Raw genomic sequence first — 18780 nt, forward strand, 5'->3', positions numbered from 1 at the left:
TTAAACCTAATATTTCAAAACAGAATTAATTATATTTCCGCCAATAAATAGTAGTTACCAACCTGATATTTCTATTGCTGTTGAAAATATGACAATCACTCCTACCTCTCAAGCTCGATGCCTAGGTGTTAGCCTTGAATCTGAACTTTCCTTTGTACCCCACATTCAATCTGTCTCAAAATCATGCCACATGTACCTAAAAAACATATTTATAATTCGCCCTTACCTTTCACAAGACACTGCAAAAACTCTAATCCATGCTCTCACCATCTTACACACTGATTATTGCAATAGTCTCCTTATTGGCCTTCCCCAATACAGACTCTCACCACTACAGTCCATTATGAATGATGCTGTAAAACTAATCTTCCTAGCCAGACGTTCATCGTCTGCAAAGCTACTCTGCAGTCACTTCATTGGTTACCTGTATTCTACCGTACTCAATACAAAATTATTTTACTTACACACAAATCCATAAACCAAACTACACCAACATACATATCTTCTCTTATCTCAAAATATCATCCAACACGACCTCTACGCTCCTCCCAAGATCTGCGTCTTTCATCCACACTCATTACTCGCTCCCATTCCCGACTGCAGGACTTTCTTCGGGCTGCACCCACTCTGTGGAATGCCCTCCCAAGCACAATAAGACTCTCCTCCAGTCTACAAACCTATAAGCGTTCCCTAAAAACTCATCTCTTCAGGCAAGCTTATCAAATTCTAGAACTAGTCACAGAACCTTGCATTCTGGTGGAATCGATGCAATAAAAAATACAGTATCTATCCTTATGTATCAATGCCTATTTCCTTATAGATTGTAAGATTGCGAGCAGGGCCCTCCTACCTTTTGACTGTCTGTCTGTCCCTATTTGTTGTATCACTGTCTCCTTTTGTAAAGCCCAGCGGAATATGCTGCGCTATATGAGAAACTGTTAATAAATAAGTTATTATTATTATTACATTCTGTGCATTGTTGCATTTACCAATCTTCTCATTAGTACATCTTCTGCATTGTTGCATTTATTATTATTATTATTATTATTATTATTATTATTATTATTATTATTATTATTATTACTATTATTATTATTATTACTACGTCCTGTGCTTTGTTGCATTAATTGCCTTTTACCTGAGTTGACTAAGATTTCCTTGTTTTCACTGAGAGGATTCGGTTCAGTATCACCTTGTCTTGTCCAGCCTCCACGAGCAGTCTTGTGAATATTAAGACCTGGGGGGCATCTGAGTACTGGAAGGACCTAATTCCTGGAAAAGGCAGCTGTTATAGGTGAAGGTTTTAAGTGCAGGAAATAAGGAGGGCGGAGAAGCAGGTGCAGTCCAAACGTTCATTGGTACAGCGTCAGATTGCCGTCTATTTAAACCGGCCAGTGACGTCAATGCAGGTTGCCCTGAAGAAGAACTGCAAAGCGTACGCCGGCCTCCACAGCCGTGCGGTCGCTCCCTCAGCCTTCCTTATCTCTGTCTGATTTCCAGTCCTTTTAAGGACTCTAATGTTTAGTGTAAATCATTGTTTATGTCTGTATGGTCACAGTGTCGGTGCAGTACAAGTGTTGAACGTACCCCAGCAACCCTCTCTAGCCATGCAAGAAAGTAACAGGGTTTACCAGATACAGCACGCATGAGGTTTTAGCTGCATGGTCCGCCCCACTGGCTGCCTACTTACACTACTGGCATATATAAGGTGTTATCAGCATGACACAAGCCACCCCGATCAGCCGTGCACAGGGTTGACAGGGAGCTACCTGCAATCCCTGTGCAGCGTGCACGGGATACAGTTCTATACCGCACTAATTGGTATATACACCCAGTGCTTCAAATTTGCTATATTGAAGGCCTTACAATAATTAAACTCACCTGATATGCAGTAACCGTTGCACAAACTAATGTGAAACGGAGCAGTACACACTAGGCAATTGTTGCCCACTGCCCGATTTCAATCTTTAAACCGCTGTGTCGGTTCGCCCAATAGGACCCGTACACCACACAGTGTGAAACATCTTCAGTATCAGTCTATGTATATGTAAATACTGCACTATCTCGTGGCCCACGCTGCACCTTTTGCTATCAACTGTAGCAGACATTGTGACACAATTCTGTAACCTCTGCATATGGCAACTGTGTAACCAATTCAGACTAAATTCACAGACAGGGAATTACTATTGAATGTAGCACGTTTCCCTAGTGGTAACAGGTGACCTAGCCGACACGCAGGGAAGAGACGTGATAATACAATAAAGTTAATAGGAATACAAAGTGCTAAGGGACGCCGCATGAGCCCAAGTTTTTAACTTGCACTATCTTTTCACTTGTCTTTGTTATATGTTATATGTAGTTTGTCATATTTTCGCAGCCCTTTTTTTATGTAATGAACTATTAAAAGTTACTTTTTAAGTCGTCCAATTATATTGTGGTGCACCACTACTGTGACAAACTTGTTCTTTCTTTCCAATTCCTTGTGAATATTAAGACCTGGGGGCATCTGAGTACTGGAAGGACCTAATTCCTGGAAAAAGCAGCTGCTATAGGTGAAGGTTTTAAGTGCAGGAGGCCTGGGCAGGCACAACTGTGTTTCCAGAGCATCTAATCATAACAGTTTAGCAGCATTGCAAAGTAGGGATATGCACAGGTCACTTTTAGTGTTTCGTGAAATGTGTTTTTTAGATCTGTATCTCCGGCACTGTTTTGTATCTGGATCTGTTCCAAAACGCCACCCTTCAAGGTTTTGTGTTTGGTCATGTTTCATGTTTTGGATCTGTACTTTATTTTTTAAAAACCATAAAGATTTCTAAAATTACAGAATTTGTTTTGTTTTTTCTTGCTCCTACCCAATATTAACCTCAATAACAAAAATGTCCGCACATTTCCAGTCTAACATGAATACCTCACACCTCACGATGTTGTTTTTAGGCCAAAAGGTTGCACTGAGGTAGCTGGATGACTATACTAAGACACACAAGTGTGTGGTACAAACATGTGGATCATCTAAGAGTGGCACTGCAATGGCAGGATGGCAGTTTAAAAAACTAGGCCCTAAAGAGAACATAATGCCAAAAAAAGAGGTGCAAGATAGATTTGTCCTTGGGCCCTTCTACCAACCCTTATGTTGCGTAAATAGGACATGCACACTGTCTTAAACAAACCAATCATTTCAGCAACAGGATCTGCCACACAACTGGGACTGAAATGATTGGTTTGCTTGGGCCCCCACAAAAAAAAAAGAAGCAAAATATCTCTCCTTGTACATACCGGCTCTACAGAGGCAAGATGTCCTCATCCTCCGATTCCTTACCCCCTTCAGTGTGTGCTTCCTCATTCTCACAGATTATCAATTTGTCCCCGCTGGACTCCACAATCACAGGTACCTCTGTAGTCTCTGGAGGCAATTGCTGGTCTTCATTCAAGAATTGATAATTAATTGTGATGAACATCATCTTCTCCACATTTTGCAGAAGCAACATCCTACGCCGCTCACTGACCAGACTCGCTCCTACCTGCAGGGCAGGTTCAGGAGTTTTTGAAGTCACTCCAGACTTTGGCAGGCAGTGGCAGAAGGGCGAAAGGGTCCCGCAATTTTGCGGGCCACTGCCAACATCTCCTGCACGCTCCTGTCCCTTTTGAGGAAATGCTACACCACCAAAACTATTGTGTGGGCAAAACATGGCACATGTTGGAAATTGCCCATATGTAATGCCTGCACAATGTTACTGGCGTTTTCCAATACCACAAATCCCCAGGAGAGTCTAAGTGGGGTAAGCCACTGCAAGATGATTTCTGTCAGTTTCTCTAAGAGGTTGTCGGCATTGTGCCTCTTACTGAAACCTGTGATACACAGTGTAGCCTGTCTTGACAGGAGCTGGCATTTCGGAGATGCTGCTGTTGCTGCAGAAGGTGATGCATCTACCCAGTGGGCTGTCACAGTCATATAGTCCTTAGTTTGCCCTAAACCACTTGAACACATGTCCATGGTTAAGTGGACAGTGGGTACAACTGCATTTTTCAGGGCACTGAGGACACTTATTGGGACATCTCTGTACATTCTGGGTATTGCCTGCCTAGTGAAGTGGAATCTAGATGGGATTTGGCACCGGGGACACAATACCTCCATCAATCATCTAAATCCCACTCCACTGATGGCGGACACCGGATGTACGTCTAACACCAACATAGCTGTCAAGGCCAGAATTATCCAGTTTGCCATAGGATAACTGCTGTCATACTTCGTCGTCATCACAAAGAACTGTGCGACTGTCAATTGCTTAGTGAAATAAGTAGTGATGTTCCGACTTCCCCTCTGGGATGATGAGCGACTCCCAGCAGCAACAGCAGCTGCGGCAGCAGTAGGCACAGCACTGCAGGATCCTCTAGAAGAATTTCAGATAGAAGAGGAGTCAGTCATGCTGGTGACATGGCCTGCAGGACTAGCTCTGATCAGAATTGAGGAGGAAATTAGCAAGGAGTGACTTGCTGGTGTTTGTTTCAGGTACTTGGATACAACAGGATCAAGGGATTTAGGTGTCCCTGGACTGCTTACGGTCCTAGCCACAGCTTCTGAACTAAACAATGACTTATGAATGAACTTCAGGTGATGCCTAGGCAAGGATGTCCCTAGGTGGCCAAAGGTCTTACCCCTGCTTATTGCAGTACATAAGCTACATATGGAAAAACAACTGTTGTCCGGATCTGAATAAAAATAATTCCAGACCAAAGAGGTGGATTTTTGGTCTTCTGCCCAGGCATGGCCAGGGTCGGTGACAGGGGGGGTCAAGGGGGACATCTGACCCATCCCCCAAGGGTCAGGGGGCCCCAAGGATCAAGGGGCACAAAAAAACCCCATGCAGCTCATTTTGTTTGAATGATTTCTGCCCCGCCGCCACTTTGGAGCAAATAATAAACATTTAGAGTAACTCCCCGATTACTCATCACATAGTTTGAACCCGCTGAGTGTCATGATGCCATGACGGTGCACTGTGCAGGTCCTTCCAATCTGCTGCCGCTGAGGAGCTGGACTGTCCCCACCCGCACTGAACTTCAAACACCAAAGTAGACAATGCTTCCTACTCTGTGGCTATTTCAACAGCAGCTCTGCAGCGCTGTCCATCAGGCTACATCCACATTTCGTCTCACTCCTTCAAAGTGCACAGTGTGGAGCGTACTGCACTTATGCAGAGTAGCTGCCAGGAGGGACACGTTCAGCTGCTGCAAGCAGTTGAAAGAATTCACCACCATCTGTGAAGGGGGTGTATGGTGCCCAGAGATAATAGTGTATGAGGCCCCAAGATTACTGTTGCCAGCCCTGGGCATGGCAACAGCCTTTTGCATCGCCTGGACTGTCTTGCCCAGTGCCTCATTTAAGCAAACCACATCACCATCAGCAGCATCCTCCTCGTCAACTTCCTCCTCAGCGCACGCTACATTAATATCCTCCTCCTGTTGTACAATATTGACACCTTTATTATCAAAATCAGGAACTGTACTGTGGGTGATCCTTCCAGCATATGCAGAGGGAGTGCTGCAAATGGTGGAAGGAACCACCTCTTCCTGGACGATGATTAGAAGGTCAGGCATTGCAACCACCAACACCCTTGGACTCTCCTTGGGGATTTGTGATGCCATGTCGTAAATGGTATATTGGCAAGCTTAGATTTCTCCTCAAACGATTAACATTTTTTTTTCTTCAACTTACTGAACTTTGGCATTTTGCATGCCCTCTATGATGACATTGGGCATCGGTTTTGGCAGACGACGTTGATGGCATTTAATTTTCTATGTCATCACTAGTGGCAGCAGCTTCAGCACTAGAACAGTGTGGTTCTTGTTCTTTCTCTATTTTATCCTCCAAATTTTTGTTTTCCATTATTTTCTTTCTGTAGTTATATTATGCGGAACAGGAGAGTGTACCCCTAAACCACACACGCAAGGCCTGAAAAAATTGTACGGATTAGAAAAACCCTTTTATTTTGGGGTTATTTCAAAATTATTATATGCAGGTGGCACAGGAGAGTGTACTTGGCCTAAACCACACACACACACATGGCAAAGTCTGGAAAAATTGGATGGATTTAAAATAACCCTTTTATTTTCAGGTTATTTATTATATGCGGGCAGCACAGGAGAGTGTACCACACACATATGGCAAAGCCTGAAATAGACAGATTAAAATAAATCTTTATTTTTTTAGAGTGTACACTGGACTGTCACTGGACTTACAGTATACGGCTGTCGATAGTACCACTGGACTAGCCGTACCAGGGGCCACTGAAAGGTATGCTGGGCCCAGGTAAAATTTTGAGGGCGTGACCTAATCACGGGAGGCGTAACCACCTCCAGTGACTAGGCCATGCCCCTAAAATGTTTTAAGGGTTGAAAAAGTATCAGTGGGACAGCGCACAGGTGAGCAGGAAGTTGGCAGACAGGTGGCCAGGACACAGACTGCTTCTTCACTCTCCTAAACTGGAGTGAAGATGGGCTTATATTTATCCTCTGTGGGTTCAGAAGCTACTACCCGAGGTTACAATTATAGCAGCTCCTTTTCTAGGTTTACTTTTCCATTACCCACTCTCTTATATAAATATTGATCCTGATATCCAATCATATTTGACTATCTAGAGACTCTGGAGCCATATAATGGATGAGGAAGTCATTTATCTGTTTTGTGAGGCCCAATTCGAATAGACTCTGTAAAGCAGGATAATTTTATCCGCTGTCATTAGCCCACCGTCAATTCCAACCCTGCCTTAATAAGCATAAATGAGTCTCAGCTGATGCTGGATTATAATACAATATACTGAGAGCAGCAAAAAAGGCATCAACAGACTATTGAACTGGGTGGCCAGGCCTCAAACCAAAGGCACAGGACTCTGGGTCCCCTTGCAGGAGGGAGATAAGAATCCCCACACTCTGGGCCTCCGACCTTGATTACAAGTTTGAAATATAAATGTAAACTTTCGTGAAAATAGGTGTACTTCTTCCGGGCTCAAGAGAACCAATCCAGAAGGTTGATCTTAGGTTATTTTTGCATATCCCTATACCACAGCAACTGACTTTCTGCAGGATAGTTCATCTAATTGCTGAATCAGATTCTGGATTTAGTTAGCCAGGACATGAGCAGAACTTTGCAGAGTTCTGTGAGCACTAGCAATGTTATGGCAGGGTATAATACTACTAGAGTACAGGACTTTGCCCGTGCTGCACCCCTATAGTGGAACGCACTCCCTCGCTCCATTAGACTCTCCCCGACCTTGCAAAGCTTCAAACGGGCACTGAAAACTCACCTATTCATCAAAGCGTACCCTTCCACTGCATAAACCAGCTGGTTCTCCGACCCCTTGCCTGTTTACATCCTGCTATCTAACCACCACCCACTTGCTTGCACCTCTTGTAATCTGTCTGTCTCCCCTTCCTACTAGATTGTAAGCTCCTCCTAGTAGGGCCCTCTTCCCTCCTGTTGTCAAAGCCCACTTCTCTTCACATTTCACTCACAGCTCTCCTTTACTCCAACACTCAGTGACCATCTTTGTCTGCATACTCATCTCCATCATTGGCATCTAGCCTCTAGTTGTATGTTGATTGAGTCCTCACTACTTATATCCAAGCTGTAATGTGTATTGAACTGTGGCGCTCTTTATTTGTACTGTATTTTTGTTATTTATTCAATGTTATACCAAGCTTTGTCTCTCTGTACTGTTCCTTTGTACGGCGCTGCAAAACACTCGTGGCGCCTTATAAATTAAAATAATAATAATAATGCTACGGAACTCCAGCACAATTTTGTAAGACTTTTTGAGTTAATGAAATGGTCTTCTGCCTATAACAGTTGTCCACTGTTCTCTTAGTGTCTGATGAACAAACCGGTAATTAGGATGCCCCCAAGACTTACACCTCTAGCAGAATGGGCTAATCAGTTGGCTGTATACAGGATTAGGGTCAGAACATCAGCAGATGCAGATGAGGCTGAGAACAGGGCAAATGCCCTGAGGGAATAAACAAGGGGCTAACAAGGCAAAAAAAGGCAGGGATTCAGACAAGGCAAGGAGACTTTGCTTATGAAAGGCAGAGTATTTACGGGGTAGGCACTAGGTACATGAGCCTGGGACATGGACCACCAGCTAACACCAATGCATAAAGACTACCTTATAGTAATACAAGCACCAATCATCAGAGCCAGAGGAAGAAGACCCCTTAATGAATAAGTTCATGTAGCTGCAGTTCTGCATTTGTCAACTGACAGTCCTAGCAGCCAAAGAAAAGCAGCTCTAGCATTCCTAGTTCCTAGTGCTCACCTGGCATCTACTTGTGGGACTTTAGGGAAGGGGGGAGTTGATGTGATGTCATGGTCATTTTGCAATGACCGGGACCCAGTGGCGTAACTATAGTGGGTGCAGGGGATGCAACTGCTATGGGGCCCGGCCGCTTGGGGGGCCCTAGGACCCCAGCAGATAATCCCCTGCATCCGCTATAATTGCCGCACTGCCTGCACTTTTAATGTATCTGACATGGTGGGAGGCAGGAGGCGGCGTAGTGCAGGCTGCTTGGTGCGCTAAGGTGACGCTGCAGCTGCTTTCACTCTCCGAATGCCGGGCGCCGCTCACTGAGATTTCTACCAGCGTGCGCCCGGCGGCTCCTTCCTTCACAGGAGGAGCAGTGAAACTTTCATGCAGTCGTAGTACTGTTACTATGCTGCGGCTACGCAGGGACGCCGGAGGGAGGGAGGGTGGCATAGAGCTCCTCCCCACAACACAGTGAGAGGCAGAGAGTCTAGTGGCCGCTGGGAGTCTTCCGGGCACGGACTCAACTTGTGCAGAGCCTGCAGTATGGCCACTCAGGAGGATCAGGTAACTGGGTGGGGTAGAGGGACGAGTGACCCTGTATCTAGAGTTGATACTTTTTACCCAGCCCACCTACATTTGAGAGCCCTGCTTCCTTCCCCATGCATGTGTATGTGCCAACCCCCATGTTAGAGCCTGCCTCCCTACACTCCTGTGCCTGCCTGTGACTAGGGATGGGTAATCATATGATGTTTCATCGGTAACATCGGATTTATGGTTCCAATGTTCAATGTTTAACCCTGCTATGTTGAGGATCCAATGTTTCATCAACATCGCTAGATTTCTCCCCCGATGTTTTTCTCAATCTTCCAATGTTTTTTCTTTTGTGTGTCAATGTGTGCTGCTTTCAATGCTCTGCAGCCAGCTCACTCTCTCCTTGATTTATATTCATTAAAAACTTAAGAGACTGATAAAAAAAACATTAACAAACATGACAGTATCACGGCTTTCATATGTGTGTGTGTGGCTGTGTGCTGCTGCTGTGGGTGGTAGCTGACAGTGAAAGACAGTCTGGCCAGCCATTAAGCAGCAGCACACAGGACAGCCCCACCCCTGCCTCACTGCAAATGGTGCTGTTAGTGAGTCACTGTCGCTGTCTGCTGTGGTGTTTCTAGCACAGGTCAGTGCTGATATACAGACCACAATGTGCTAGAAGCACTACAGCAGACAGCGACACCCCAGGCAGGGAAGAGGAACTGCATGGGTTTTCAAAGATAGTGGGTGCTAGAATGAACAGTATAGTACGATAGTCACTAGTAGTGACATTATGGTGAACTCCCTTCATATTTATTTATTTATTAATAGTTTCTTATATAGCGCAGAATATTCACTTGCGCTTTACAATAGGAGACAGTGATACAACAAACTGGGTATTTACAGTCAGTCAAAGGTATGAGGGCCCTGCTCGCAAGCTTACAATCTATCAATTGATTTATTATTATGCAGCAAGCATCTCACAGCACCTTACAAAGGGCCTGATTCAGTTGTGGATGCAGACATTTGCACAGTTTATTTCTGTGCAATGATTTATTAGTAACAGCGGCTGCAGATACTGAGTGACAGGTACAGTAGTTTCTATTTGAGGGAGGGGATGGGGGCTGGTTTGTCAAATGCAGACGTGTTTCAAACATTAATTTGCAGTTGCACTGGCTCCAGCGTCTTTGTTCTGATGGTTATTCTAAGCAACAATAGGGTTGCTCATATGTTTGATGTTGGCAATGTTGCATCTTTTATGCTTAAGTGGTGGATTTGAGAGTGCAACTGCACCCACCCCAACAAGATAAACTTAATAGAGGGATTATTTATCATTTCAGAAGCTTATTAGTGTATTATATGCTTTGGTAACCAGTTTATTTTAAAAAATATCGAAACATCGGTTAACATCGGGTTCACAGTACCAATGTTTAGGTCTAAATGATGTTTTGCAACCAATGTTGAAAAACATCATTTGACCAATGTTTTCTTTCGATGTCCCATCCCTACCTGTGACCTTCCCTGCAAGTGACAGCCTGCCTGTCACCGGCATGTGTCTCCACCCCTGCCTGTGAAAACCTGCCCCCTCTCCAAACTGCATATGCCCCACCACAAGTGACAGCCAGCCTCCCCTCCCCTGCCCGTGTGTGTGTGTGTGTGTGTGTGTGTGTGTGTGTGTAAGCCTGCCTGCCTCTCTCACCTGCATGTGTCTGCTGCCCCCCCCCCCCCAGCCTGCCCACCTTTCCCATTTGTATGTGCCCCCACAGCATGCTCCCCCTGCCCTCGTGTGTGTGGGTGTGTGTACGTACGTATGTGCAGGTCCCTCCTATATTTTATTTGGTCCAACTTATGTTTACAGATTTTTCTTCCAGGGCTAATTTATGGTCCCAATCTGGCTCTGGATATACTGTATATCACCCCTGTCTGTCCACACATCTATGCTCTGTCTGTCCATTTATCCATACAGTCTCTTTCTCCCTTATACTCTCTCTCTCTCCCTGACATTCTCCCTGACATTATCTCTCTTGCTTACCTCTCTTTATCTCTCACTCCTGCTTGCACCCCTCCCTCTGTCCTGCTTCTCCCACTCTCAGCCTGACAGAAGGGGGGCCCCTATCAAGATTTTGCTATGGGGTCCATAGAGTTCTAGTTACGCCCCTGCCGGGACCTGCAAAGAAGGTGAGTCAACATGGTTCATAACACATATAATACATTTGTGACACAGTTGTATGTCATATTATAAATTGAGGGCAGTGTTATTAGGTACATTTTGATTTGGGGCTGTGCTGTGTGGCATATTAGTTTCTATACAGTATATTATGAATTCAGGACAAGGCTGTGTGCCTCATTATAAACTCTGGATACTTATGCATTGCATCATTAACTGCAGGGAGCAGGGGCAGTAGTGGAAATGTTGCCTAGGCCACAACTAAGGGAAGAGAGCAAAGGGGGCATCTGACCCAAGCTTTGAATGTGAGGGAGTACCCAGGGGTCACAGATGAGCAGAGGGTGATTGCCAGCAGTACTGAACTGCATCGGGGATAAGAGCAGCTTAAGCTGAGAGAAACTGGATGATAACACTGAGCAGGTGAGCTCCGGTGCCTGGGCGACACACAGGAGATCCTCCTGTCTGCTGCACTCACTGGGACAGCTGTGGTGACTGAACTGCTGGTGCAATGAGAAGCCACAGCCATGGATCCCTATACCTTCCTCTACCTGCAGGGCACTGTGGGCTCTTCACTGTTTGGAGCATAAGCTGTTGATGGTCCTTAGTGACAGCACTTCTCCTGGGTGAGTGAGTCCCCAACATAAGTACAGTGTATTAGTAAAGGTCAGGGGATGTAGGGTAGCATATACATATGTAGTGCAATGCATAGGGGTATATAGTGTTGGGATGTAAAGAGACGTCTAAGGGGTGACATGCTTAACATTTACAAATATATTAAGGGTAATTACAACGATGTGTCAGGAAACCTATTTACTTTGTAATCAGTTACTAGGACACGAGGCATGCACTTAGGCTGGAGGAGAGAAGGTTTAGAACACTTAGAAGGAAGGGCTTTTTTACAGTCAAGGCAGTAAAGTTATGGAACTCTCTTCCACGTCAGGTGGTATCGGCAGATACAATAACATCATTTAAATTAAGGCTAGACAATTATTTATTAGATAAAAACATCCAGGGATATAAATGTTAATCAAAGGTGGAACTTGATGGACATAAATCTTTTTTCAACCTAAACTACTATGTAACTATGTAGTGTAGGATATTGGGTATGTAGTGTAGTGGTATAGTGTAGTGTAGCATATAAGGGTATGTAGTGTAGTGATGTAGTGTAGAATATACGGTAAGTAGTGTAATGTATAGGGGTGTATAGTCTTATGATTTAGGGGTATGGGTCATTAGGTAGGCAGTGTCTAGGTCAACAGTCAAAAGGTTGACCACTATTGCTCATCAGTCAAAAGATCAACATGGTTAAATGGTCGACATGAAAAGGGCCAACGTGAGAAAAGGTCAACATGAGTTTTTCACTTTTTTATGTCTATGTGGTATCCTTGAACTACAGTCTGTACATATGTAAATATGATTTATATGGCAGTAAGTTATGTTAAATTAACAGGGGTTACGGATCTGATCAAGACTCAATTCAGACCCTTGTGCACGCGGGTCTGTGGATAAACCTGAGCTGTTGTATTTATAAAGTTTGATGGAGCGTGGACAACGTACAGCATGGTGCGCGAGGAGGGAGACTTAAATAGGGGCAGACGTTGATGCTGTGGCGCAGTTCCTGGGACTTGGACTGGAAGCAGAGCTGCGCAGCCTGACAGCATGTGGACAGCGGCGCTGGGATAGAGAAGCGTCTTACCGGAGAGACCAAAGGGAGGTGCGGTCTTCATTTCCTGCCCGGAGAGCTGCGGTGAAGTGTCCTGGAGCCGTGCAGAGGTTAGCCGGCGTCCGTGCTGGGAGGTGCGGCCGGCTAGACGCGTCATCATATAGGAGGCGCCATTGTGAGGGGGCGAGGCAGGCTGTCCGCATCATCGTAGAGGCGGTGACGAGGAGACAAGCCCCCATCCGTGGAGAAGTCGGAACGAACTGGTGATCCCGCAGCAGGAGGGTGAGTGAGTATCTAGACACTACCTGATAACTGTGGGAATTAAGTGAGGCAGGCAGGAATCCTTAAGTAATTAGCGCTACTGCAGGGCTACAGCGCAGGAACCTCAAATCTGGTCCACAGATGGTGAGAAGGAGCTGAGGCGAGCAGGTAGCCTAAGTACCATACAGTTCAGTTAGAGGGCTCTGCAACAGGGACACCTTGTGGCCGTAGAGAGAAACTGACAGCTAGTGTTGGCATAAAGTGGTTAAGAAAGGACTGAGTAACCTCTAGCATTTCCAAGCAAGCAACCCATCAGCCTAGGCTAGCGCAGGACGACATCTTACAACAAAGTCCCGGCTAAACCCGACAGCCAGTGTCAGGGGACGCCTATCAGGGGACACCTTCGGTCAGCTAACAGGGAGTTAAGGAAGCAGCAAGGCAGAGAGCTAAACCCGACTGGCCGAGTCAGGGGACGCTCATAAGTCTCACCGGTCTCCGGAGAGAAGTATTTATTCGCTACCTGTATAAGGGCTAAACCCGGCTCAGAGCCAGGGGACGCCCCGGAAGACGCGACTTTGTCATCAATTAAGCATTAGGGACAGTGCAGAAAAAGGCAGCGCTGGTGTAGATACCCTTGCCAGATAAAGGTATTCTAAGGCAGAAGGATTCGGTATAAACAGACTGAAGTTTAAGGAAATGTGAAGGAAATGTTTTACAGCAACAGAGTTTGCATAGTGTATTGACTTTAACTAAACTAAGACATTGACATTCATAGTTATAGATTTAGAATTTGTGTTACTTACCTGTAGAAGTGTAGAAGTGGAGGAGTACGAGGTCGAAGGTATCTAGAAAATAAGAAAGTACATAAGGTTGAGTAAGTGCACTAGTTATACATTATTGCGCAATAATATTTTAGTTCTATTAATTAAACAGTAGTGAGAGGCCTATCACTCTTGAGGGTAAAATAGCTAGTATTTTTGTTAATCTAATTGAGAATATTGTTTGTGTTATTACGGGCAACTAAAGGTAAGACAACTAAGCCAATGTTTCCCGAGACAGCCTGAGTCGCAGACACCAAGAAGGGAGCAGATCACGTTCCGGTCTAAAAAAACCTTGTTGTCTGTGTTACAGAAATTGTAGATGGCTGTGTTGTCCAAGTACTTGTGCCTTGTTACGATATACATGTTTATGTCACTATCTGGTTGTTAAATAAAACTCACCTAAGGCATCTTTCGTGTGGATACTTATACTGAAGATAACCATCTTAATACTTACCAAGCCGGAGAGGGCGACATCTATATCGACATGGACACCATATAAATGCACCGCGTCCCATTGCATGGCTCACGTGGCTCTGCACAGCGTGACGTGATGCTAAAGGTCACGCTGCACATGCCACACCCCCACACTACCTGCCCCACTTGCTCCTCTGCCACTGGCCCGGCAGTTCAGTGTGGCAACCTCGCACCACACACGCCGTTCCCCGGCTGCTCTGTCTGGCATACTCCCCAGCCACACTGCCTGATGCACCGAGTATGTGAGTTAATGTGCACGGCATTTGGTTGGGGGGGTGTGGGAGGTTTTTTTTAAATTAGGGATGCCAATCCTGGGATCCCGGGAATCCCGGGATTAAGCATTTTTTCAATCCCAAATCCTGGGATTGAAAAAATGCCCAGGGATTGGCATTCCTACTTAGGCCCTTATTCAGATCTGATCTCAGTACAAATTTGTTTAGAAATTGGGCAAAACCATGTGACCTGCAGGTAGCGCAGAATTTAACATGTATACAGAGAGTAAGATTTAAGGTTTTTTTTTCTGTGCAGGGTAAATACTGGCTGCATTATTTTTACACTGCAATTTAGATTTCAGTTTAAACACACCCCACCCAAATTTAATTCTCTCTGCACATGTCACATCTGCCCCACCTCGGTCAGACTTTTAGGGGAATTCCATCCACTGTAAAGTGCTTACGGTGCGTGATGATTCGCATTCGCGGCGAATAGGATCGACCCCTATATCCTAAACTGACAAAGCCTGGTGAAACGCGTCTTTGTGAGGAGTTCCGTGAGCACCGATAGCCGAGGACCTGAGGGGTACACTAGCAGCATTGACCTCTGATCAAATTTTCAAAATTCACCCGCCGGAGATAGTGCACTACAGCCTGCATTTGGCCCGCTGGCCGGTGCAGTAGCTTGATGAGCACTTAACGCCGCAATGCGTTTGGCGGAGTTTGTACACACCAAGCAATCTGGTATACGCTGCAGAGACCTTGGGAGACAGTGCCGATTATCTTTCAAACCATCTGGGTATCTACCGAACACTATCAACAAGTATTGGTCATCCTACACCTGAGACCTAAGAGTGAGTAAGGAATCCATCCGCTCACCATTTGTTTCATTTTATTCGGGAGGACTTACCATTCATCGCCAACCCCTATACTGTGCTTTGGGAAATTATCCCTCATCGTGTGACTGGAACATCTGTCCAATCTACGCAATCTAATTGTCCAATCAGGACTTGGTAACTATAGGTTACATTTTACCAATATGCAATTGCATTGATGTGGTTTTTAACATAATTTAATTGTGTTATTGCATGCATGCAACTTATTGTTTTATGTTATTTGTTATTTATTAATTAAATTGTTTTATTAGTGTATCTCTTCCTATTGAGGGCGGCATCCCTCTACCAGACGGCAGCCATCGTACATAGTACAATACATCTGTCCCTAACGCTCATATCTTGCTACCAGTTCAAACCACTATACCTGGAACAGATTGAATGGGGACATTAATAGGAGACAACCAAAATGCATCTGGTAGAGATAAAGGATACATACTGTGATTAAAAACTGTTCTATAGCAACCCAGGGCTTAGGGTTTACCTGCCCAAACCAATCCCTGAGTATTCAAGCTGAGTGTTATTTTTCAATATTAGGGAACACTATACCCCCAGAATGTTTAACAAGGGAAAGAGTCCCTCTAGCTCAGGCATGTCCAACGTTGGCCCTCCAGATGTTGTGAAACTACACATCCCAGCATGCTTTGCCACAATTTTGCTATTAGAGAATGCTAAAACTATTGCAAAGCATGCTGGGATGTGTAGTTTCACAACATCTGGAGGGCCAACGTTGGACATGCCTGATCTAGCTATTCTAGGCTCAGCATTTCATGTAACAGGAGAGAATCTGATTCATTTTGTTAGAAAGACGCTTAGGTAATAGTTTAGGAATAGTTACATCAATTTAGTTAAAATAATCATTTTTGCTTCGCAAATACAACTAAGCCAAGAGATTTCATGGAGCATACACTCTTTAAGTCCTCAAAAGCCTTTAGTATTGGACCATAATTACAGTCCAACAATAGGTTAAGGTTAAGGTTGAGAGACCTAGATTGCCAAGCATACTTACATTCTTTTTTCAGACTCGGAACTATGGGAACTGGAACATTAAATGGAAGAACAAACAAGTTAGATTTAAAAGAAATCATGAAAAACTAATGCAGACCCCAAGGCGGCGGGGACCCCGGGCGAACCTCGGCAAAGCGGCGGGGACCCGGGGGGAGCCCCATTGTAAGGCGACATACACAGTATGCATTGTAATGTATAGAAGTATATATTTTTGTGATGTAGTGTAGCATATTGGGTATGTAGTGTTGTGGTATAGTGTAGTGTAGTGTAGCATATATGGGTATGTAGTGTAGGAATGTAGTGTAGCATATATGCTATGTTCTGCAATGTATAGGGGTATATAGTGCTGTGATGTAGTGTAGTATATATGGGGATGTAGTGTAGCATAAAGGGGTATGTAGTGTTGTGATGTAGTGTAGCATATAGTATATGTAGTCAGTGAATAGGGGCAAGTACCCGCCAGCTGCCAGAAGGGGACATGTATGCGTAAGTAAGTTTTATTTATATAGCACACTTTCTCCAACAAGACTCCAGGAGATTCCAGCTGTAGGCCCATGTCACCATGCCAGTAACACCAGGACATACTGGATTTCATTTGTCACATTGGGCTGATTCTGAATCAGATTTATTTGTGAAAACATATTAATGTCTCCTTTTCAAGCAGACGACATATGTGTCTCAGTCACAAAACATGGGGCCTGATTCAGACCTGATCGCTGGGCTGCAAATTTTTGGAGCCCTTCACTCTGGTATACACTGCCCTGCCAGAGTGAAAATCCCACCCTGTGCAAGCCTGCAAATTACTAAGCCCAGCCTGAAAAAATGAGCTGGATCAGCAAATAGCTGACAGTGTATACACAAGCCACTTACCATATAATGATTTTGATTCTGTGCGTAGCCCAGGAATAGCTCGGTGGCTGAGTAAGTCTAAACTAACTGCGAATAGAGGGGAAAACAATTAAATGGTGAGTGACTCCCAATGGTTTTCCTCTCATGTGCATGGCTGCAAACGCATTCGTAGCCCTGCACGTGGGCAGGATTTCACTCGGGCAGGACAGCCTTTATGAGAGTCGTGTATGCGGGAAAGGGACGTGTATTACTGATGGACTTCTTGGCCCTAGCATGTGCCAATACTGATTGTTGTGTCTGAGGAAACTAGAACTGGGGGTGGGATGGGCTTGTAGTTTTAGGCACACAGATTCAAGGCTCATGGATGATCAGCACATGACAGTGATTACAATACCGTAGCAGTAGGGAAAAGCAGCCACAGGAGAGTTTCAGACTTTCAGAGCCATCAACTGCTTTTCCCCCATATATTAAAGTGTAGATTGCATTAACTGATGGATCCAGATGCACCAAGCTTCAAAAAGTGATAAAATGGATATTGATAAACAACCAGCCAATCAGATGTAACATGACAGTTAGGGGCTGATTGTCTGGTGCATTGTTACTCTCCACTTTCTCACTTTTTGAAGCTTGGTGCATCTGGGACAATGTGCTATGTGCCTCTCTCGTTATTGACACTGCTATCTATAATATAGTATGCTGATAAGCTAGCCAAGTTTGCAATGGTCAGTAGCACTGGCCATTCTGCAGCTATCGATTTCAACAGCTATAGCTGCCGTTGCCGGGTGCACAGCATTGTCCCTGTCTGTGGGCCCTGAGAGACAGGTATTGTGCATTCACAAAACAATAAAGTTTTTCTTAATAGCCCAGCGGGTGCAGCTGTGCTGACAGTGCCTGCGCAGTACTATCTCCATGCAAGCTATTACATCTACACCCATAACTTAATATACATATGGTCATGATGTTGGTGGTCAGAATACCAATTCTGGCATCCAGAAGGAGGGAATCCCCACAGAGGTTGGGTGAGCATACTTACTCTCCCCCTTACCCTCCTAACCCTCCATCTTAGCAGCCTTACACTCCACCCCCCACCCCCCCCCCTCCACCCCCCAGGCTGGCCCTAGCCCTCCCACTAGTGTCTAACCCTAACCCCCATACCCTGCTGCCTAACCCTAACCCCCATACCCCACAGTCTGACCCTAACCTCCCCCTTATAACTAAGTACCTAACTCTCCCTCCGCAATGCCTAACCCTAAAGTCCCCTGACTAGTGTCTGAACCTAACTCCCACACAGGGCCGCCAATAGGGGGGTGCTGTGGGTACAGCTGTCCTGGGACCAAGCTTCTGGAAGGGCCTGGGCCGCTCATTTTTCTCACAGCAACCCTCCGCTTTCATAGGTGCCAATTCTGTGGGTGCTCAAGGGCCCGAGCACCCATGGAAATTGATGAGCACCCACGGGCCCGAGTCCCGCTGCTGGGCCGCCATATTAACTTGCTAATTTGCAGCTGCAGCACCCACATCGCCGGACTCGACACCTGGGAAATAGTATGCCAGGAAGAGTGTATTCTGTCCGCAGAGTACCTGCACTGTGGGTCATTTATGTACCTGCA

This window comes from Crinia signifera, chromosome 11, assembly GCF_055691185.1.
Source record: "Crinia signifera chromosome 11, ASM5569118v1, whole genome shotgun sequence".
Classification (NCBI taxonomy): domain Eukaryota; kingdom Metazoa; phylum Chordata; class Amphibia; order Anura; family Myobatrachidae; genus Crinia; species Crinia signifera.